This window comes from Centropristis striata, chromosome 14 (genome assembly GCF_030273125.1).
Source record: "Centropristis striata isolate RG_2023a ecotype Rhode Island chromosome 14, C.striata_1.0, whole genome shotgun sequence".
Lineage (NCBI taxonomy): Eukaryota > Metazoa > Chordata > Actinopteri > Perciformes > Serranidae > Centropristis > Centropristis striata.
In genome coordinates this window covers 33,409,664-33,434,067 of record NC_081530.1, presented here as the reverse complement: position 1 = coordinate 33,434,067, position 24,404 = coordinate 33,409,664, and the positions used below count along the sequence as shown (strand labels likewise).

Here is a 24,404-nt window from a genome sequence, read left to right as displayed (position 1 = left end):
CTCCATCCATCCATCCCTCCTCCATCCATCCATCCAGCCAGCCAGCCAACCAACCAACCAACCAACCAACCATCCATCCATCCATCCAACCAACCCCTCCATCCCTCCATCCAACCATCCATCCATCCATCCATCCATCCTACCCTCCATCCCTCCATTCTCCATCCATCCATCCATCCATCCATCCACCCATCCATCCATCCATCCATCCACCCATCCATCCATCCATGCACCCATCCATCCATCCTACCCTCCATCCCTCCATCCCTCCATCCATCCATCCATCCATCCATCCACCCACCCATCCATCCATCCATGCACCCATCCATCCATCCTACCCTCCATCCCTCCATCCCTCCATTCTCCATCCATCCATCCATCCATCCATCCATCCATCCACCCATCCATCCATCCATCCACCCATCCATGCACCCATCCATCCATCCATCCATCCGTCCGTCCATCCATCCATCCATCCTTCCCTCCATCCCTCCATTCTCCATCCATCCATCCATCCATCCACCCATCCATCCATCCATCCACTCATCCACCCATCCATGCACCCATCCATCCCTCCTCCATCCCTCTGTTCCTCCATTCTCCCTCTATCTTTCCTCCATCCACCCATCCATCCATGCACCCATCCACCCATCCATCCATACATCCATCCATCCCTCCATCCCTCCTCCATCCCTCTGTTCCTCCATTCTCCCTCTATCTTTCCTTCATCCATCCATCCCTCCATCCCTTCATCCTCCATCCCTCCATTCTCCCTCCATTCTCCCTCCATCCCACCATCCCTCCCTCTCTCTCTCTCTCCACCTGAGAGATGACGGAGGCTCCATCTCCGTTATCTTCCTCTCCGTTCCTGACTGCAGGTAATAGCGTCTCCAGACAGAAGCTCTTTAGACTCTAATAGAGTCGGGATGGATGAGGAACGTTTTCCATGATAGCGTGTTTAATAGCCGAGCAGCTTTATGGGAATGTCCCCGCCTCACCCGGATATATTCCTGCAGACTCAGCTGTCTGAGAGTCCACACGGGGACGGAGAGACACGAGGACACAGATAAACTGTTTCACTGGAAGAAATACTGCTCAGGAACTGAGAACACAGTCACATATTCTCATGAACAGACTCGTGATTTACTTACAAAAACTGTTGCAGGAAAGTTCTTGTAAAATGTGACGATTGCTGCAAACACATGACGACATCAACACATTTAAAAAACACAGGGTTCGTACACTTTAGCAGTGGTCAAATTCAAGCATTTTTCAAGCACTTTAAGGTGAATTTTCAAGCTTTTCTAGTATCTTACACCTGTTGTAAATTGCATGTTTTAGATGAGTACTTACATACTAAAAGGGGGAGATTTCACTGAACCATACCAAGAGAGATGGTGTTACACTTTTAGGAGGAACGGTCTTCATTTCAGATAGGCTACTCATTATTTTTTACATTGAACATGTGATTATCTATAGTCTATAGATGGATATAGCCAGATTGCAAGAGAAATACAGTAAGCATTTCAAGCATTTACAAGCATTTTTTCAAAATCCAAAAACTTAAAACCTTGAAAAAACAAGATTTAAATTTAAGTTTTCATTCACACAGTGCCGGGATTCAATTCTTGCATGCAAACCGAATGAATGAAGGCATTATTTAAACAGCTGTGGCCCCCTGCAGAGTATTTCTGGACTCTGCAGTTATTTCACATTAAAAAATACATTGTCAAGTTGTCAACACAGATGTAACATATATAACAATATCTTACTCAAGTGTTCAGTAGAGACATAAAGTCTTGTTCCTAGAGACATAAAGTCTTGTTCCTAGAGACACAAAGTCTTGTTCCTAGAGACTCAAAGTCTTGTTCCTAGAAACTTAAAGTCTTGTTCCTAGAGACATAAAGTCTTGTTCCTAGAGACATAAAGTCTTGTTCCTAGAGACTCAAAGTCTTGTTCCTAGAAACTTAAAGTCTTGTTCCTAGAGACACAAAGTCTTGTTCCTAGAAATTTAAAGTCTTGTTCCTAGAGACATAGTCTTTTTCCTAGAGACAAAAAGTCTTGTTCCTAGAAACTTAAAGTCTTGTTCCTAGAGACACAAAGTCTTGTTCCTAGAAACTTAAAGTCTTGTTCCTAGAGACATAAATTCTTGTTCCTAGAGACATAAAGTCTTGTTTCTAGAGACTTAAAGTCTTGTTCCTAGAGACGAAAGTCTTGTTCCTAGAAACTTAAAGTCTTGTTTCTAGAAACTTAAAGTCTTGTTCCTAGAGATGGAAAGTCTTGTTCCTAGAGACATAAAGTCTTGTTCCTAGAGACATAAAGTCTTGTTCCTAGAGACTCAAAGTCTTGTTCCTAGAAACTTAAAGTCTTGTTCCTAGAGACACAAAGTCTTGTTCCTAGAAATTTAAAGTCTTGTTCCTAGAGACATAAAGTCATGTTCCTAGAGACATAAAGCCTTGTTCCTAGAGACATAAAGTCTTGTTCCTAGAGACTCAAAGTCTTGTTCCTAGAAACTTAAAGTCTTGTTCCTAGAGACACAAAGTCTTGTTCCTAGAAATTTAAAGTCTTGTTCCTAGAGACATAAAGTCTTGTTCCTAGAGACAAAAAGTCTTGTTCCTAGAAACTTAAAGTCTTGTTCCTAGAGACACAAAGTCTTGTTCCTAGAAACTTAAAGTCTTGTTCCTAGAGACATAAATTCTTGTTCCTAGAGACATAAAGTCTTGTTTTTAGAAACGTAAAGTCTTGTTCCTAGAGACGAAAGTCTTGTTCCTAGAAACTTAGAGTCTTGTTCCTAGAGACTTAAAGTCTTGTTCCTAGAGACGAAAGTCTTGTTCCTAGAAACTTAAAGTCTTGTTTCTAGAAACTTAAAGTCTTGTTCCTAGAGATGGAAAGTCTTGTTCCTACAGACATAAAGTCTTGTTCCTAGAGACATAAAGTCTTGTTCCTAGAGACGCAAAGTCTTGTTCCTAGAGACAAAAAGTCTTGTTCCTAGAGATATAAAGTCTTGTTCCTAGAGATATAAAGTCTTGATCCTAGAGATATAAAGTCTTGTTCCTAGAGACATAAAGTCTTGTTCCTAGAGACTCAAAGTCTTGTTCCTAGAGATATAAAGTCTTGATCCTAGAGATATAAAGTCTTGTTCCTAGAGACATAAAGTCTTGTTCCTAGAGACTCAAAGTCTTGTTCCTAGAGACATAAAGTCTTGTTCCCAGAAACTCAAAGTCTTGTTATTAGAGATATAAAGTCTTGTTCCTAGAGACATAAAGTCGTGTTCCCAGAAACTTAAAGTCTTGTTCCTAGAGACATAAAGTCTTGATTCTTCTTTTGAAAGCTTGTTTGAATTCAGTTAGGTATTTTCAGGAGAAAGAAAATCAATATGTCAATAAAAGTCTATTGCTGCATATTATGTTGTATATTATCTCAAATATGACAATAAAACATTCTGTTGTGCTTCTTTCTGCCTCCAGCTGCTGATCACAGCTCGGGTCAAACTGCAGATATTTACTCCTGCTTCAGTCATAAAACACATGAACAGCAGGGAGCATGTTACTGCAATCTGAGATCATGAAACCCTTTTCTCGGTTGGGACAGAAAAAAGGAAAATAACACAAACATTCTGATCAGAGGAGAAAACAAAGAAACGTAAAGATATATGGAGAGAAAACTCACATAAAGAGTTTCTGAGGAGAAGAAAGAGAGGAGGAGGAGGAACAAGTGGAGGAGGGAGAGAAGGAGGAGAAAGAGGGTAGATGATGAAGAGGAGGAGGAGAAAAGAGAAGGAGGAGGAAGAGGAGAAACAAGAAGAAGAGGAGGACAGCAAGGAGGAGAGGGAGGAGGAGAATGAAAAGGAGGAGAAGAAGAGGGGAGGAGGAAGTAAAGGAAGAAGGGGTAGAAGGAGGAAGAGGAGAAGGAGGAGAAAGAGGAAGAAGAGGAGGAGGAGAAACATGAAGAGTCGTAGGATGAGGAGGATGAAAATACTCTGATTCATATTTTATTCCTCTCACACAACCTCTGCAACATTTTAATGTAAATAAAACTTCTGTTTGTCTGCAGCACGTTTTGTTTCTGCAACAGGAAGTCTCTCCTTTTATATCTTTACTTCAAAATAAAACACAGTTATAATTGTTATTAATAATATTATTATCATTACCCTGTAACCAACACAACAAACGGCTAATTGTCCATAAAATCCATTAAAGCTGAAATATTTCATCAGGAGCTCTGAGGGTTCATAAACAGGTTGACACACACACACACAAACACACACACACACACACACACACACACACACACACACACACACACACAATCAACTCATCTCACACAGCTCCCCATCACTCCATCGGGATTCACGTCACACACTCACAGTCCGTCACAGCAAACACACACACACACACACCGATATTTGCTTATAACACACACACACACACACACACACACACACACACAGACTGAATAAAGTGGTATTGATTGTCTTCCTACGCAGCAACATTAACTTCGAGGCTCGTCGTTCTATTATCAGACATAAAAATATGAAAGATTCAACGAGGAGACGACCGAACGCCCAGCATGACGCACTGCTGCACACTGAGAGAGGAGGAGGAGGAGGAGTAGAAGAGGAGGAGAAAGAGGGGAAAGAGGGGAAAAGGAGGAAAAATAGGAAAAAGGAGGAGAAGGAGGAGAAAGAGATGAGGAGGAGGAAAAATAGAAAAGAGGAGGAAGAGGAGAAGAAGACGGAGAAGGAGGAGAGAGAGGAGGAGGAGGAAGAAGAGGACGAGAGGAGAGGAGAGGTGGAGGTGGAGGTGGTGGAGAGAGAGGAGGGGTGAGGAAGATGAAGAGTACGAAGAGGAGGATGAAGAGGAAGGGGAGGAGGATGAAAAATAGGGAAAAGGATGAGGAGGAGGAGGAGGAGGGGAGAGCAAGAAGAGGAGGAAGAGAAGGACGAACAGGAGGAAGAGGAGGAGGAGGTGGTGGAGGAAAAAAAGGAAAAAGGAGGAGGAGAAAGAGGTGGAGGAGGAGGAAAATAGAAAATAGGAGGGAGAGGAGAAGAAGAAAAGACATATTTCTCAAAAAGAGTCTAAAAGAGTCCGACAATAAACTTAATGAATCCGCAACATGTCGTTATCAGCAAAGAGCTTCAGAGACGAAGAGGAAATGTTGCTAAAAGTTCATCAAACTCTCACTGCTGCAGCTGATGTTACAAGAAAAAGCTTCAAATCACAGTTTACAGGCCACAAGAGTGCAAAGAAATATGGACAGAAATATGACTGGTCAACCTGAAATCAAACTTCCTCTGCCTCCATCAAAAAGGACTTTCCCCCTTTTCCAACTGGACTGTGAGTAATGTAACTGGGCTTAGATAAGCAATCAGCAATGACTTTAAGTACAAGGGATTTGACCTGAAAATAAGTTTTTTGTGTGTTATTTTCTGCCTTTTCCAGGAAGCTGCACAGTCAGAAAGCTGCACAGTTTTAAGGACTTAAAGAACATGCTCACACCAAAATAAAAGCTTATTTAGGAGCAATAGCAACAGCAAAACGAAGAGAGCAGGACAACGATAAGTTCATAAAATGTGCATATTTGAACAAAGTTCTTCATGAAAACTATGCAGAATTAAATGTGAGCAGCTCCTGTTTGAAGTGAGTCAGTTAATAAACAGACGACTGTCACTGAGTCACTTTGATGCTGAAGAACACTTTAAATAGTGCAAATTCTCAGGCAAGTTCTGCAGCAACTTTATACTCAACAGACAATACCAGGAAAACAGAAAGGAAGATGCACAATTCACAAAAAGGAAATGTTGCTAAAAGTTCACCAAACCCTCACTACTGCCACTGATTCAAGCTCAGTTTTATGTTGCAAGAAAAAGCTTCAAATCACAGTTTACAGGCCACAAGTGTGCAAAGAAATATGGACAGAAATATGACTCAGGTTACTGTGTGAAGAGGAGCTGAGGACAGGGAGGGAGAGCTTCCAAAATCAAGTTTTGTGTCTGTTATTTGCTGCATTTTCCAGGAAGCTGCACAGTCACAAAGCTGCACAGTTTACACCAAAATAAAAGCCTATTTAGGAGCAACAGCAATAACAAAAGTTAAAGCCGTGAGGAGAGCAGGACACAGATAAAGTCATAAAATCTGCTGCCGTAATGTCAGGCTCTGGACCCATTTTATAGCCTTTGTTTGTGCATATTTGAACAGTGTCTTCATGAAAACTATGCAGAATTAAGTGTGAGCAGCTCCTGTTTGCATAGAGTCAGTTAATAAACAGATGACTGTCACTGAGTCACTTTGATGCTGAAGAAAACTTTAAATTGTGCAAATTTTCAGGCAAGTTCTGCAGCAGCTGAGATGCTGAGACAATCTCAGGAAAACAGAAAGGAGTAAGCACAATAAAACACAATATTTCAGAGTAAAACAGCACAAATATTGATGCAGAAACACACACACACCTGCAGCTGCAGAGAAACAAAGCTTCCACAGGTTCTTTCTGCAGCCTCATGGCTGAAACAGCAGCTCAACAAAAAACACTTGCAATCCTCAGATTCAAGCATCAAAATAAACATACATGTTGCTCCAAAGTGATAAAAGATCAACATGTTCACTTCAGCTTGTTAAACAGCAGCACAGCAGAAACATTCACAGCAGAAACATCACAGAGAGACAGAGAGAAAACAAGCCTACCTGCTCAGGACACAAACAGGAAGTGGAGCAGCAGCAGCAACAAGTTCCCAAAGTAAAAGTACTGAAAATTCACTTCAGAAGGAAATTTTCACCTCCAGTTCCCAAACTGGATATAATATATATTATTGAAACCTGATTATTGAAGCTGATTTAAACATGAAAACAAAAATCACCTGTTTCCTTCAAAATAAAAGCCCCAAGAAAACCTTTATCCAAAGGATTATTGAACGTGAAACCTGCACGTTTGCAGCTTCTCATTTTATTCTTGCAATTAACAAACTTCAGGGCTTTTTATTTGCTGATATCTCCATAACATCACACACAGAACTGAATTTGCAAGACAGCAAATTATTGAAACTCAACCTGAAATCAAACTTTCTTCCTGCCTCCATCGAAAAGGACTTTTCCAACTGGACTGTGAGTAATGTAACTGGGTTTAGATAAGCAATCGACTTTAAGTACAAGGGATTTGACCTGTATTTTTTTTGTTTCGGGTATAATTATAATAAAAAACAAACCCTGGCCAAGTTTCTTACAATTAGCCTCTAAACTGACTTACTCTGGGTTTTATAGACATCTTGCACAACGTGTGCATGGAAAGGTTTGGAAACCCGACTTAAAGGGACACAAAGGAGCGATCACAGCAGCTGCTCCTCCACCAGCAAGAAGCTCTGAGCTGCTCATCATCTTTTATCCCACCTGTCTTAAATGATCAAACTTAATCAAACCTTAACCCTTAATAGGGCACTCATTGAAATACTTGCAAATTTCAATCCTAGAGAATATTGGAGGATATTACATACTGCCGGAATGTGTACATAACATACGGACAAGGGGGGAAATATTTTGAGAAAAAACAAGATTAAAGTGGCAAATCTACAGGAAAAAATGTGAAGATTTACGAGATTAAAAGTAGCAGATTCTCATAAACCTGCTACTTTCTCGTAGATTTGCCATTTTTTCTCGTAAATCTGCAACTTTTTTCTTGCAGATTTGCCACTTTAAATCTCTTAAATCTGTGACTTTTTTTCTTGTAGATTTGCCACTTTAAATCTCGTAAATTTGCAACTTTTTTCTCGAAATATTGGGAAAAATAAACGTGTGGTTTAACCCAAAATACAGAAACTTCAGCAGGTTGAAAGAGGCCAGAGAAGTCAGGAGAAGTCTCACCAACAGAGACTTATAGATTACAATCTGTGAGCATCAGGCACCGCTGGGCCTCGAATTCACTCGTTAAGAGTTTGTTATTTTTGTCCGTCTCTCTGCAGGACGAGAGACGGACTTCTGGAGAGACAGGAGAGAGAGCGAGAGAGGAAGAGGAAGAGGAGTACTCACAGAATGAAGATGACGACACCAGGAGCCGATATCAAAAGATCCCCTCTGATGATGTACGATCCACAAGGAGAGACACTGGGACAGACGCTCCGGGGACGGGGGACGGGTTTAAAAAACAGGAAACAAAGTCTGAGCTCCGGATTCTCCTCTCTATTTCTGTTTTTATATCTGTCAGTTCCTTTCTGCTTCTTCTCCCTCACACTGGATATGGAGATTCTGCAGAGAACCCTCTAGAGAGGACATGTCCACATCGGGGACAGAATCAGGGAAGGGGAAGATAAATGTCCTCCGGGTTGAGTTCGGCCGGAAGGGAAACAAATGCTTGCTTGCTTTGTCGTCGCTGAACATGAAAAATAAAATAATTTTTCTTCCTCCTCCTCCTCCTCTTCGTCCTCGCTCAGCTCGTCCTCTCCGGGACAGACAGGCCCGTCTCTCTCTGGAAGAAGAAGAAGAAGAAGACGATGGATCTGGTTTGTGGACGAGATGAAGCAAACAGAAACAGACTCAGGGTGAGATAACGGGGCGTATCGTAGCACCTGCTCTCTCTCTTCCTGTCGGCTTTTCCACCCGACTGCCAAGATTAAGGCATAAAATCAAATTTTCTTAATTAGGCCTGATGGTGGCGCCAAGCCAGCTCTCTCGCTCTCTTGATCTCTTTCTGTCTCTCTCTCTCTCTCACTCTTGATCTCTCGCGCTCTCTTTCTCACTCGCTCTCTCTCTCACTCTTGATCTCTTTCTGTCTCTCTCTCTCTCTCTCACTCTTGATCTCTCACGCTCTCTTTCTCACTCGCTCTCTCTCGATCTCTTGATCTCTTTCTGTCTCTCTCTCTCGCACTGTCTCTCGCTCTCTTGATCTCTCTCTCGCTCTCTCTCTCGCTCTCTCTCTTGCTCTCCTCTGTCTCTCTCTCTCTCACTCTCTTGATCTCTTTCTGTCTCTCTCTCTCTCTCAATGTCTCTCGCTCTCTCTTTCTCGCTCTCTTGATCTCTCTCGGGCTCTCTCTCTCTCGATCGATGTCTTTCTCGCTCTCTTGATCTCTCTCGCGCCCTCTCACTCGCTCTATCTCTCTCTCTCTGTCTCTCTCTGTCTCTCTCTCTATCTCTGTCCCTGTGTCTGTCTCTCTCGCTCTCTCTTTTGCTCTCTCTCTCTCTCACTCTCTCTCACTCTCTTGATCTCTGTCTGTCTGTCTGTCTGTCTCTTTCTCTCTCTCTGTCTCTCTCTCTCCCTCTCTTTCTCTTTCTCTCTCCCTCTCTCTCGCTCTCTCTCTCTCTCGCTCTCTCTCTCACTCTCTCTCTCTCTCTCTCTGTCTCTCGCACTCTTGATCTCTTTCTGTCTCTCTCTCGCACTGTCTCTCGCTCGCTCTCTTTTTTGCTCGCTCTCTTTCTCGCTCTCTCTCTCGCTCTCTTGATCTCTCACTTTCTTGATCTCTCTCGCGCTCTCTCTCTCGCTCACTCTCTTTCTCGCTCGCTCTCTCTTGCTCTCTTGATCTTTCTGTCTCTCTTTCTCGCTTGCTCTCCCCCTCTCTCTCACTCTCTTAATCCTCTCTCTCTCTCTCTCTCTCGCGCGCGCGCTCTTGATCTTTCTCTCTCCTACTCTCTCCTACTCTCTCTCTCTCTCTGTCTCTCTCTCTCAGTGTGTCTGGTCAGGACTCGGCCTCCTGCTGTCTCTACCTGTAGCTGCTTGTTATCTTCTCTGTCCGCCCTGATCTCGACATACCCTCCTCCTGCACCGCCTCCTGCCCCGCCCTCCAATCGATTACTCCCAATGACTGACAGGCTCCATTCTGACTCCTCCTCTGACCCCCCCCCCCCCCCCCCCCCAAAAAAAAAGACCCCAAAAGACACACTACGAGCCAAAAATGACAAAAAAAAAGACTGAAAAAAGATACAAAATGACAAAAAAATACACAAAAAATACACAAAATTGACACAAAAATAAAATAAATAAAAAATACAAAATGACCCCAAAATACAAACAATGACCAAAAAGACACAAAATGACAAAAAATACACAAAATGACAAAAAAATACACAAAATTGCTAAAAAAAAAAAAGACACAAAGTGACCCATCTACGTTCATTGAGCTGACTCCAAACACAGCTTTGTTCACTTTCTACAGGAACTAGAGCAATACTACACTTCTATTAAGGGAAAACTTACTTTTTTTTTTAGGGCAAATACTATAATGATTGATGAATTATGGATTATACATCATGTTTTTTTGCTTTTGTTTTTGTCTCTCTTACGACCCTGTTTATTCTGGATTTCTGTTTTTGGTATTGATGTTTGTTTGGTGTTTTTCTTTCTGTGATCCCCTGGCAAGAATAATGTGAATATTGGAAATTGGTATTTGGTAATTGGTATGAATAAGAAAAAATAAAAAAAAAAGGTATCTAATCTCTGGTGCTCTTCCTGTGTCTAATCCCCATCTAGATCTGCTGCTGCTAATTGGTTTCAGGTGTCTCTGGCGGCGGCGGGAAGGAGGGGGAGGGGGGAGGGGTGGCGAGGAGGAGGAGGGGGGAGATTTCACGCCGCCGTCGCCATTAATTAAAAAGATGATTACTCAGAATACAAAGATTAAAGACGAAAATAGGAAGCGCCGGGGCCGATAATAACCTGGTAGCACTTTATAACTCCTCACTCAGCTTATCAGGAGTGTGTTTTCTTTCTGTGTGTGTGTGTGTGTGTGTGTTCTTGTACTTCCTACAATGTGAGGACCAGGACACACCAACAGAGTGAGGACATTTTTGCAAAGTGAGGACATTCCGGCCGGTCCTCACTTCTTTAAAGGCTTTTTTGAGATTTCAGACTTTGTTTTAAGGGTTAAAGGTTACAATTAGGTTTGTGTTAGGGTTACCATGGTTACCTTAGGGTAAGGGGTTATCATAGTTAATGAAAACGAAACAAAATAACGAAAACTAGATTTAAAAAGAAAATTAACTGAAACTGTATTGTGTGGTTACAAAACTAACTAAAATTATAGTGAAAATGTCCTTCGTTTTCGTCTTTGTCAACTTTTTTCATACATAATGAAGATGAATAATAAAAGGAAATAAAAGTAAAATTTACTGTGACCTCTTTTAATCTCCCACCCAACAAATACCCCATTACAAAAAACCACACAAAGTGACCCCAAAAGACAAGCAATGACCTAAAAAAGATACAAAATGACTTGAAAAAAAAAAAAAAAAAAAAGACAAAAAAAAGACACAAAGTGACCCCAAAAGACAAGAAAGACACACAATGACCAAAAAAAGACACAAAAAATGACTAAAAAAGGACACAAAATGAACAAGGGTGAGCTCTGCATACGTGTCCATAATAATTTGAATTAAATCACACAGATACGTGTTTTGGACTAATTAACCACATCTACGTTCAAAATCCAAAACTATTATAACCTTGCAAGGGAATTCACTGTTCCAATGCGGGTCCTCACAAAGACAGAAGTACAAAAATGTGTATTTGTGTGTGTGTGTGTGTGTGTGTGTGTGTGTGTTTCCGTACATCCGGCAGCTCTCAGCTTGTTAAAAATGGCCGCGTGGGGAGGAAAAGTTTCTGTGAGGTTTGTGCAGGTCTCTACATGGCAGAAGGAGCCGCATGTCACCTCCTGCTGGTCCACATCCTGATAGAAAAACTGGTAAAAAAGTCGCCTTACATCCACTGTGTGAGTCACTTGAAAGCCTCCTTTGTATCCCAGGTTCCACGAAAAGAAAAATCCTTGTTTTTCAAAGTCAGACACACTCCCACGCTCCTCTGTGGCTCCGAAACCAAGTCCATTAAAAAAACACCCAGAATCCTTTTCTTCTTCTTCTTCTCCTTCTCCTGCTCGCCGTGCTCAGCGCAGCAGCTGGGGACCGCCGAGGCTGCGAGCGGATGCAGTTGCCATGGCGCCTCCGAGGAAGATGATTGGCTGCTGACTGGCTGAAGGTCGGCGCTGCGGGTCACCTGCGGCGGTCACACCTGTGGCATTCTGGGAAATGAAGTACACCCCCCTGCAACAATGACAAGAAAAGAGATTTTGTCTGTTTAGTTTTGAAACCAAAATAACACTTGTCTTCTGTGAACACATCCAGTTCTGGAGATGCTTTAAAATGAATGGCAGGGGTAAAAAAATCACGTTTTTCTTTTGATACACTTGATTATAAATCCCGTCTGAAAAACATTACTGAAGGATTTATGGAGGTTTTAACAGCTGATAATGTGATTTTATATGTTTTAGGAGACATGATGGCAGAAATTCAGAAGTTGTAACAGGGTTTTTATGTCATTTTATCTCTTTTTTCAGTGTAAAATACAGTTAGGTTATGATAGTTAACGAAGACTAATGAAGTAACGAAAACTAGAATTGAAAAAATATATTCGTTTAGCTATTTTTTCCTTTTTTTATCCTTTTTAAAATTAGACTGTTATGCTTTTAACCTGTTGCACTTTGAGATTTCCTGTAATGTGAAATGCATTACAAATAAAATGTATATTATTATGATTATTAATGTTAATTGAAATAAAAATAAAAAAGAGAGTTTTTAATAAAACGATAACTAACTCAAACTGTATTTTGAGGTTACAAAACGACCTCAAACTAACTAAAATTATAGTGACAATGTCCTTCGTTTTCATCTTTGTCAACTTTTTTAATACGTAAACCTTTTTGGTTGATATGAAATCTATTTCATCTATCTGGTTTTATGACTTAATAAACTTATTGGGGCTGAGATGGATCAGACAAAGGAAATAAAGGAAACATTTATTGTGACCTTATTGAATCTCGCACCCAACAAATACCCCATTACAAAACAACTAAAACTAACACTAAAACTAATAAAAACTAAACTAAAACTAAGCATTTTCCAAAAAATAAAAACTAATTAAAACTAACGAACACACTCTAAAAACTCATTCAAATTAATTAATTAGCTCATGTTAGCTCATGGTAGCTCATGTTGGCTCAATTTAGCTCGTGCTAGCTCGTATTAGCTCATGTTAGGTTCTGTTAGCTCTAGTTAGCTCGTGTTAGGTCATGTTAGCTTGTGTTAGCTCATGTTAGGTCGTATTAGCTCATGTTAGGTTCTGTTAGCTCTAGTTAGCTCGTGTTAGGTCATGTTAGCTTGTGTTAGCTCATGTTAGGTCGTATTAGCTCATGTTAGGTTCTGTTAACTCTAGTTAGCTCGTGTTAGGTCATGTTTGCTTGTGTTAGCTCATGTTAGGTCATGTTAGGTCGTATTAGCTCTTGTTAGCTCGTGTTAGGTCATGTTAGCTTGTGTTTGCTCACGTTAGCTCACGTTAGCTCATTGTGAATATGCACTTTCAACCTAATCAGTGTCAATCATAAAAATAAAATAAAAAACGGTCAAGGTCTGGCAGTAAAAGTTGAAAAACATTTATCGCCAACAGTCAACAACCGTCAGTTATTTCACAGTTAATTTCTTTAAAAAATACTAATAATATACATTTAATATCTATTTTAGTTTTACTGTAAGAAAACACAAAGTTGCCTTACTTTTACATTCAGCAATATGATGAGTATTTTTATTTTTTTTATTTTTTTTTCACCATTAAGCAATTAAATAATACTGTACAATATATAATGTCCCATTATAATAATGTACAGATTTCTGTTTTACAATTAAAATTTGTAATAAAAGAAAGAAAACCCCTGTAAAATAATAATCACAGTGCATTTCATCATTGTCAGTAAAACTCTTTCTGCATGTTTTCTCGCTCAGTTCTTTGATGTGAAAGTGTTTTTGAGGAGATACGAGGTTTCCCTCCGACCTGATCCGTCTCTTTGTGTATTCATCACAAGTCTCTGAATAAAAGCGCTAAATGTTTGTTTCCACACAAGTGAAGAGATTAAAAAGTGATAAATTACAGCGGTAGAGAAAAAAACAGAGAGGCAAGTGATGCAGATAACTCAGTTATTCAGTCGAGATAAAGACAAACAACAAAGAGGATTATGGAAATATCAACTTCTTCTTCCCCAGAAAAAAAAATCTACACAACAAAAATGAAATTAAGTTGACAAGCACAGACATGACTGGGGTTGATAAAAGCATCGAGATGACAAGGAAAGAAACAAACCAGAAGAAGAAGAAGAAGAAGAAGAAGAAGAAGTCTCGAGGGAGTGGGAGGAGAAACATGGAGAGAAAACATGTCTGGGATGTGGAATCAGGAAAATTAGAAGAAGAAGAAGAAGAGTGGGAGGAAAGATTCAAAGAAGTTTTTTTTAACTGATATGTGAGCTGAGACTGTGATACTCTCCACCAGCTTTAAACCAGGACCACCCAGAAACCAGAACCAGAACCAGAACTTAAACTGTTCTCTGCTGCGTCACAGTCACTATGTTTACATGACTCCAAAAAAGCCGGTCGCATTAGCCAATGACATTAGCCAATGACATTAGCCGGTCACATTAGCTGGTCGCATTAGCCAATGACATCAGCCGGTCGCATTAGCCAATGACATCAGCCGGTCGCATTAGCCGGTCGCATTAGCCAATGACATCAGCTGGTCACATTAGCCGGTCGCATTAGCGAATCACATTAGCCGGTCGCATTAGCCAATCACATTAGCTGGTCGCATTAGCCGGTCACATTAGCCGGTGTCATTAGCCAATGACATTAGCCAGTCGCAATAGCCAATCACATTAGCTGGTCACATTAGCTGGTCACAGTAGTCGATCACATTAGCCGGTCACATTAGCCAGCCGCATTAGCCGATCACATTAGTCAATGATATTAGCCAGTCGCATTAGCCGATCACATTAGTCAATGATATTAGCCGGTCGCATTAGCCAATCACATTAGCCGGTCGCATTAGCCAATCACATTAGCTGGTCACATTAGCCGGTCTTATTCGCCAATGACATTAGCCGGTTGCATTAGCAAGTCACATTAGCCTGTCACATTAGCCAGTCGCATTAGCTGGTCATAGTAGCTGATCTGTAGCGACGGCACAAAGTGTCGAACTGAAGTAAACCTGAAAGGGCGCCATAGCAGTTTTTTTCTAACTGACTCCGTGCCACAATGACAATGGTGAACAAAATCATTAGAATCCCTTTCAGAGAGATTTGATGATCAAAATCCATCCAAACATACAACACGTCATGTTCAAACTCGATTTAATGATAAATAAACAGCAATTATTTCTCTCTTTCCGCCTCCATGGATCTAAAAAACACTCGTCACCAAGACTCTGCAGCACAGCAGCAGCAGCAACAGTTTTCTTATTCGAGTTATTCATATTCTAATATATAACAATAATGATAGCCAAAAGCATACTTAATAATGCAGAACACATGTGGGACTCGGACACAGCTGGAGCTCAAAATTGCTCTTTAGTGAACGTTATCGTTAGGTGGATGCTCAAATTATTACTGCTCACATATTGTTTTGCTGCACATTATTATAGTTATTATTTCTGCTGTGGGCGGGACTAAACACTTGAGGCCTTTATGGACCGACTAATGCATGCATATAACAAGTAAATTTTAATTGTAAACAGAATATTTTACAGATATTTAGACTTTAAAGTAGCTGCATTATAAACCATATTTAAGATGATTGTGCATGAAATTAATGCAGATGCACATAAGGAGAACAGACTGAACGGTCAGTGACTTCACATTGTTTCTACCTGAAGTTTTCCACGTTTAGAGGCAGAGAGCATCAAAACGGCTCTGATGTCTCTGATGTCTGTTAAGTAGTGCTCGTGTGGAGAGCAGAACTCTGCCAGGCTGAACATCCTGTGCTGAAGGAGGACTCACTTTCATGTCTATAAATACGAGTATATTAGACAACAGCGTCCTTCAACAGGTGGATCATGTTTACTGAGAGAGACAGAGAGGACTCAGGTGGGTTGTTTGTTTGGTGCAGCTCTCTGCAAGGAGAGAAAGTGAGTATGGATTGTTAATCGTTAATAATAATTATGATAGAGATGGAGTTTGGCGCCCCCTGTGGACACAATTATGTGAGCGCATCAGCTGTGGACAAAGAAACGGGTCTTTATTTATTTAAATGTTTCATGTTTCATTAATTTCTTCATTTCTAAAAATGACACTGTAACTGCTTGTGACAAATATCGTCTTTTTTATTCATTGTTATGGATGGATGGATGGATGGATGGATGGATGGATGATGGGTGGATGGATGTATGGATGGATAAATGGATGGATGTTTGATGGATGGATGGATGGATGGATGATTGGATGGATGGATGGATGGATGGATGGATGGATGGATGGATGGATGGATGATGGATGGATGATGGGTGGATGGATGGATGGATAGATGGATAATTGGATGGATAAATGGATAAATGGATGGATGTTTGATGGATGGACGGATGGATGGATGGATGGATGAATGGATGGATGGATGGATGGAAACTGGGAAATTACTGTGATACAGCAGCAGCAAAAATTAAAACACCAAGCACACCATACTAAATATTGTATATAACAATACTAAAAACAGTTTAATTGCTGTAATAATAAAGTAACCGTTGTTGTGTGTTTGTATGTTTGTTCTCAGTGGGTCAAGCTGCTCTGAATGAATGACCATAAAGGGATTAATAACGTTGTATTGGAGTGTTTTTGCAATGAGGCTTATGTGCATAAATAGAGGCCTACATTTTTCCAATTGTATGAATATTACACATTTAAATACGTGCAAACAGCACAGGAGCACTGAGATGTTATTTGCTTGGCGGTGCAGTTAGAGGTGCACTTCATCCTTTGCGGGTACTTTGAGAAATAAACGGTTTATTTTTGTCTTATTTGTGCATATTTAGCATGCAGAACTTCTGTGCATCCTCCACTGAGTCCAATAAAAGTTCTCTGCTCACCACATAAAGGCTTGTCAGAGGTGCTACAGCTGAGATTGAATTGAAAAAAAATTGGAAAACCATCTGCTCATTCCTATTGCAGTGACATTAATTTACTAATGGGAGGTTCTGATGTAAACGAGTCCTCTTTAGTTCATGACAGGACATAATATTATTATCACTCACAGCTTTAGTGTCAAACTGTTATCCTGTAGTATAAAACCATCTGATGTGTCTTTATTGTATCAGTTTATGTGGCTTTAAGTGAATTAATTAATGGATGCTCTCACGGCAGAAAACTGCACAGAAATCATGAATAAAAGTTGAATATTTGATGTGTACGAGAGAATAAGAGAGCGAGTGTTTTGTGTGTTGAGAGAAACTGAAGAGGGAATAATAATTACGGTACAATTTCAGCAAATGTGGAGATGTGAAAACATCCAGTCGTCACAGTGAAAAGATTGTGATTGCGGAGATTTAATATGAGATCTGCTGCGGATTGCAACTCGCTCTAGAATTACCAGAAACACTCCAACAGGCTGAGTTGTTTAACACAAAGCTTTTCTCCTTCCTGTATTACAGTGATGTGACTCACGCAGGCGGCTCGCTGCACACAGGAAATATGCTGTTTTTATTGCTGCAGAGTAACTTATTGCATAATATCACCTGTAGTGTATGACAGCTCCACATTTCCACTTATTTCCTGCAGCTGAGAGCTGCTTTTCAGGAGGCCGCCTGCAGACACACTTCCATTTTAAAATGAAAGAACATTCCTCAACGTTTTTCTCATTTTCTGAGCTGAGGACTGAAGGTTATGGAGTCGCTCTGCACAAAGGCACTGTGATTTGGTTTCCAAAATGTCTGTATTTTCTGTGATTGTATGTATCCTCTGGATGCTCCAGGTCTCTAGTCTGAAGGCTCCAGGTCTCTAGTCTGAATGCTCCAGGTCTCTAGTTTGTGGTTGTAAAGTTTCATGAGGCTGTGATTCTCCTAGAGGTCACAGCAGCTCATTTTATACACTGAGCTCAAGTTTCACTCACTAACATCATCACACATGAAGAACATTGGGCTCATTGGATCCACAAGAGTCTCAGCTTTACACTCAGACCCATTTATGCAGCTCACAGACTGTTCAGGGACCCCAGGATGCACAAATATATTCATATTCAAGAGGAAACAATAACACAGTTTACTGCAGGAGAAACACTGCATGGGTTCTGCCCCAAACAACATCTGATGAAGTGCATAAAGTGGGCGTGTCACGTCTACAAACAGCCCAAATATTTAATAAAGTATCATATGAAACAGAGAAAAGAAGCCAGGGTTCACACACAGAGTTTAGTCTTGTTGTTCATTCATTTTGTGTCTTTTTTTAGTCATTTTGTGTCTTTTTTTTGTCATTTTGTGTCTTTTTGTGTCTTTCTTTGTCATTTTGTGTCTTTTTTTAGTCATTTTTTGGTGATGATTTTAAAGTTCTGGAAAAGTCCCATGTTGCATTGCGACACTCCCACATGTATTCTGATGCATTTCATTGGCCAAGAGACAGAAAATAGGTGGAAAAAACTACAAATACTACAAAACGACGTATCCGATTTCCCAGCTTTAATGGTAGAATAACACAACAGCGCCCCAACAGGTTTTAATGGTAGAAATGCGATAATGCTTTCCCGCCTTAAATGGGTTAAAGGCCCACAGACCAAAATATTGTACAAATTCAAAACGAAACTTGATCATCGTTCAGTATCTAAAGTTACAAAACTTATTCTTCCTGTGGGAACTGTGAATGTACAGAAATGTGTGTCAAGCATCCATTAGAGTGTGGAGTGAAGAGCTGGAGCTGATGATTGATGACGGCGTCCTGCTAAAAGCCGCCAGCTCCACTTAAAAAGGTTTGTGTCTGTTTCTTCTTCTTCAGCTGAGAGTCTCTGCAGAGCTGCTGCTGCTGCTGCATTATGTTTATGTGACATAACACACACGCTGCCAAACGTAACAAGCAGCTCTCTGCAGCTTCAGCCCAAGGTCATCTGTCAACGTCCGGGGTACAGTAACACTTATCACTAACACTGTCCCCGTTACGCAACGCCGTCAGGACCCTGCGGGCGCTGCAGTGCCGCCGTGACGGGGAGGCGGGGGCCCAGTAGAGCTCCGGTCTGGTTCCACAGCAAAAGAGCTGCACACTGCACACTTTCAACACTCTTTGCACATTTAATGACATTGTGGGGACCTACACCTGTAATCACAGTGCACTGTGGGGACTCACCTTCCATCTGAGGACAAAAATGTCCCCATAATACAAAAACTGCTTTAATGAGTGTGTGTGTGTAGAGCTCCGGTTTGGTTCCACACCAAAAGAGCTGCACTTTCAACACTCTGCACATTTAATGACATTGTGGGGACCTGCACCTGTAATCACAGTGCACCGTGGGGTATCACCTTCCATCTGAGGACAAAAATGTCCCCATAATACAAAAAACGCTTTAATGAGTGTGTGTGTGTGTAGAGCTCCGGTTTGGTTCCACACCAAAAGAGCTGCACTTTCAACACTCTGCACGTTTAATGACATTGTGGGGACCTACACCTGTAATCACAGTGCACTGTGGGGACTCAACTTCCATCTGAGGGCAAAAATGTCCCCATAATACAAGAACTGCATTAATGAGTGTGTGTGTAAGTATTACTCATGTGAGACCACGCTATGACATTCTGGCAGATATTCAGCCTGTTAGTAACATTATTTCTCCTTAATGTGTGAAGAGTCTGAACAGCATTAAGACACTTTTTCAGGGAGTTTTTTTAAAGGTCACACTGAGCTTTGATACAGGAATAAAGTGATGACATGTATAATATATAAAAGCACCTCACAAGCTTTATGTTTGAGTGCATCGCTTTATGTTCTTATGTTTAACCGTTTTACAACTTGAATTGCTCCGTGGACATCTCTTAATCTAGATGAGGCCAAAATATTTTTCTCTTGTTGTGGTGATTAACACGATGATTAAACAACATTCATTATTAAAGAGTAAATTAAGTATTTTGGATGACAAAATGTGCAGATACACCATTCTCTATTAAATATTGTTTTGTCTCTTTATGGTGGTTTTGGTCTCTTTGTGTTGGTTTTGTCTCTTTGTTGGTTTTTGTATCTTTGTGGTGGTTTTGTGTCTTTGTTGGTTTTTGTCTCTTTGTGGTGGTTTTGGTCTTTTTATTGTGGTTTTGTCTTTTTGTGGTGGTTTTTGTCTCTTTATGTTGGTTTTTGTCTCCAAGTTAGTGGCTTAGTGTGCAAAGTCTGACCAGCAATAGGACATTTTTTCAGGGAGCTTTTTAAAGGTTACACTGAGCTTTGCTACCGGAGTAAAGTGATGACATGTATAATATATAAAAGCACCAAACATGGTGCTGTGGCACAGATTTCATGAACATCACCACTAAGGGAGAAGCTAACATTAGCTATGCATCAGTAGAAACAGGATTTCACTCACACATTTGAGCTCATGAATATTCACTGTCACAAAGGTAAAACAGTAAATGATACTAGTGACTACTGATGCTGCAGTAACAGTAAAGCTTGAGACGTGGAACCCTGCAGAGATGCTTCTTCCCACCAGTATGTGCACCAGTTTACAGTCTCTCTGCCTCGCTTTGTGCACCAATTCAGTCAAATACTATTCACATTTATATTCACCAGCATTTAAGAGCTTCTATCTGTACTCATATCTGATTCTGCTGAACAGATTTAGAAACAATATTTTCCCTTCAAGCACAAATGGCATAAAATCTACGCCATAAACAAACAACTTGAATCGATGCATCAAAAAAAAAAAGACCAGGATGCACAAATATGTTCATTTTCAACACATTTTACTGCAGGAGAAACACTGCGTACGTTCTGCCCCAAACAGCATCTGATAGAGTGCATAAAGTGGACATGTCACGTCTAAAAATAGCCCAAATATTTTTTTAAAGTATCATATGAAACCAAGAAAAGCAGCCAGGGTTCACACACACAGAGTGTAGTCTTGTTGTCTCTCACAGACTGTTTAGGGACCCCAGTGTGCACAAATATCCACAAAGAATAGGACAAGATAACTTGCATAAAGTGGGCATGTCAGGTAAATCAGTAAATGATACTTGTGACTACTGATGCTGCAGTAAAAGTAAAGCTTGAGACGTGGAACCCTGCAGAGATGCTTTTCCCGACCAGTATGTGCACCAGTTTACAGTCTCTCTGCCTCGCTTTGTGCACCAATTCAGTCAAATGCAATTCACATTTATCACCAGCATTTAAGAGCTTCTGTTTGTACTCATATCTGATCCTGCTGAACAGATTTAGAAACAATATTTTCCCTTCAAGCACAAACAGCATAACATCTACGCCATAAACAAACAACTTGAATCGATGCATCAAGCTTGTAATCAGTGTTTGGCTGTGCGGCCGAGGTCCCTCTGCAGCCCAGCTGGAAGTGACAGCTCTTTAAAATGAGCACTTTTAAAGCCACTGCCGCTGACCCGAGCTGTGTGCAGATGAATGCATGGAGAGAATAACTAATGCGCCGCCCTGTGTGGTCAGACTCTTCACAGCTACTTGAGCCAGAGGGGCTCCAGTAGCTGTTAAGAGTCCACTTTATCCTCAGAAAGTCGCAGGTTTGCAGGGTGACTGACTCCGAGAGCCGAGCCACTTTGGATCTAAATGTTAGTTTAGTTAAAACACTCGTGTGTAGTGTTGTGACGCATCGTTGGAAGGTGGACCGTACACTTCCAACATATTCTTTAAATGTCACAGCAGGCTGCCAGGATTTAGTAAAAGCACTTCTGTCGATTATTATATTTAAAGCGCAGGCATGTGGAAGTGTTTTGACTTAAACGACATGCATTAAATTAAATGGAAAGTGACCCGGTCGTTCGTCATTTCAGTGCATGAAGTGCTGCTGTAGAGAACCTCACAGGCTTTATGTCTGAGTGCACAGCTTTATGTTCTTACACTCAACCGGTTTACAGTTTTAAATGCTCCGTGGAAAGCTCTTCATTTAGATGAGATATGAGAATACTTTTCTCTTATTGTGGCGATTAACATGATGATTAAACAACTTTCATTATTAAAAAAGGAGATTAAGTATTTAGGATGACAAACTGTGCAGAAATACCATTCTCTATTAAATATTGTGATGTCTCTTTATGGTGGATTTTGTCTCTTTGTTGTTTTTTGTATCTTTGTTTTGGTTTTTGTCCCTTTGTAGATTTGTGTCTCTTTATGGTGGTTGTTGTGTATTTGTTGGTTTTGTCTCTTTATGTTGGTTTTGTCTCTTTGTGTTGGTTTTGTCTTTTTATGTTGGTTTCGTCTCTTTGTGGTGGTTTTTGTCTCTTTGTTGGTTTTGTCTCTTTATGCTGGTTTTGTCTCTTAGTGTTGGTTTTGTCTATTTGTGGTGGTTTTTGTCTCTTTGTGGTGTTTTTTTGTCTCTTTATGTTGTGGTTTTGTCTCTTTGTGGTGGTTGTTGTGTATTTGTTGCTTTTGTCTCCTTGTGTTGGTTTTGTCTCTTTGTGGTGGTTTTGTCTCTTTGTGTTGGTTTTTGTCTCTTTGTGGTGGTTTTTGTCTCTTTGTGTTGGTTTTGTTTCTTTGTTGGTTTTTGTCTCTTTATGTTGGTTTTGTCTCTTTGTGTTGATTTTGTCTCTTTGTGTTGGTTTTTGTCTCTTTATGTTGGTTTTGTCTCTTTGTGTTGGTTTTGTTTCTTTGTTGGTTTTGTTTCTTTGTTGGTTTTTGTCTCTTTATGTTGATTTTGTCTCTTTGTGTTGGTTTTTGTCTCTTTATGTTGGTTTTGTCTCTATATGTTGGTTTTGTCTCTTTATGTTGGTTTTGTCTCTTTGTGTTGGTTTTTGTCTCTTTATGGAGGTTTTTGTCTCTTTATAGTGGTTTTTGTCTCTCTTTTTATTATAGAGGAAAATTAAGTATTAAGGATGATAAAATGTGCAAAACACCATTCTCTATTAAATATTATTATATATTGTGCAGATGCTCCATTCTCCAGATACAATCCTACATATTTAGGAAAAAAGAACATTAGTTTGGTTCGGATCCTAACCATAAATCACACCATTATACTTTTAATATCTTTTTCTGAGAAATTAAGAATAAAGATGTTTTTTTTCCCCAAACCATGCAACCCTAATGAGGACATACCTTCTGTCTTCTTCTCTTTTCTTTTAATCCATCTCTTCTACCTGCTTGTCCTACATTCATTTTCTGTTTGTGCACATTTGCATTAAGAAGCTCTCAGCTCCTGCGTGTCCTATTTAAACCTTTGTGTTGTGTTTGGCTCGGATCATCTGACAAATGAACATTAACTGAGAGACGTCCTGACTGAAGGACATGCTCCGCTCCATGCTCACGACTCTGTCAGCTGTGTGCTTGGTGTCCTTGTCAGGCACTTGTTGGCAATGATTAAGTTTTATCTGGAAGAAATGGAAAAATGCAGTGAATCATGGACACAACTACCAAAATCAAGTCCACAGGAAACGCAAATATTTCATCTCTCATAGATACAAGTTGGCTTTTTAAAGTCTCAGAAGTCATGGGTAACACTTTATAATAACCACCTAAGTGATGTTTATAGATGGTTTATGAACCAATTATTAACCATTTACAAAGTGCTATACATATTTAATCTTTAAATGTTTTCAACCAATTTCTTAAAGGTAATTTAATCATTTCACGTGTTAACGACGTTAACAAAAAGAAAGGCAGCTGCTACTTTAGTTTATTATCTGCCGTGTTGTTGGTACCGCAAGAAGTGGAAATGTTATGGAATGTCATTTTGTGGATTTTTTTAAAAATAATTTCGTGTCTTTTTTTTTTTATAATTGTGTTCCTTTTTTGTGATTTTTTTGGGATCATTTTCTGTCTGTTTTGTCATTTTCTGTCTTTTTTAAGTAATTTAGTGTTTTTTCAGTCATTTTGTGTCTTTTTTGGTGATTTTGTGACTTTTTTTAGTAATGTGTCTTTTTTGGTAATTGTGTGTCTTTTTCTAATATTTTTGTGTCTTTTTTAGTAATTTTGTGTATTTTTTGGTCACTTTCTGTCTTTTTAGTAATTTTGTGTCTTTTTTGTCAATTTTGTGTCTTTTTTAAGTAATTTAGTTTTTTTTCATAATTTTGTGTCTTTTCTTGGTAATTTTGTGTCTTTTTCTAAAAAATCTTTTCTAGTAATCTTATATATTTTTTGAGTCATTTTGTGTCTTTTTTTGGTCATTTTGTGTCTTTTTTAGTAATTTTGTGTATTTTGGGGTCATTTAGTGTCTTTTTTGGCCATTTTGTGTATTTTTAAAGTAAAAAAAACATTAACATACTTAATATGGTGTTAAAATATGTGTTTGTCAATGATAAAGTAACTATAAACTTACATTAATATACCATCTATTTTCTTTAGTTAGTTAAATATGAATAAATTATGTATTTACCATTCTAAATGGCCTGTATACGGTTAATAAATGATTAATAATCTGTTTACCATTTATAAATGATGGTTATTGTAAAGTGTTACCAAGTCACGATGTTTCTACATGTACATCCGAACAGCT

General features: G+C 39.8%; 1 protein-coding gene across 1 annotated transcript in view; it reads right to left on the bottom strand.

The window, feature by feature from the left end:
• LOC131984784 (glutamate receptor ionotropic, kainate 5-like) overlaps positions 1–24,404 on the bottom strand; it is a 246,158-nt gene that overhangs the window by 209,338 nt on the left and 12,416 nt on the right. The window contains 2 exon segments of the mRNA XM_059349754.1: positions 8,016–8,451; positions 11,521–12,008. The gene's annotated coding sequence lies outside the window, so the exon portion shown is untranslated.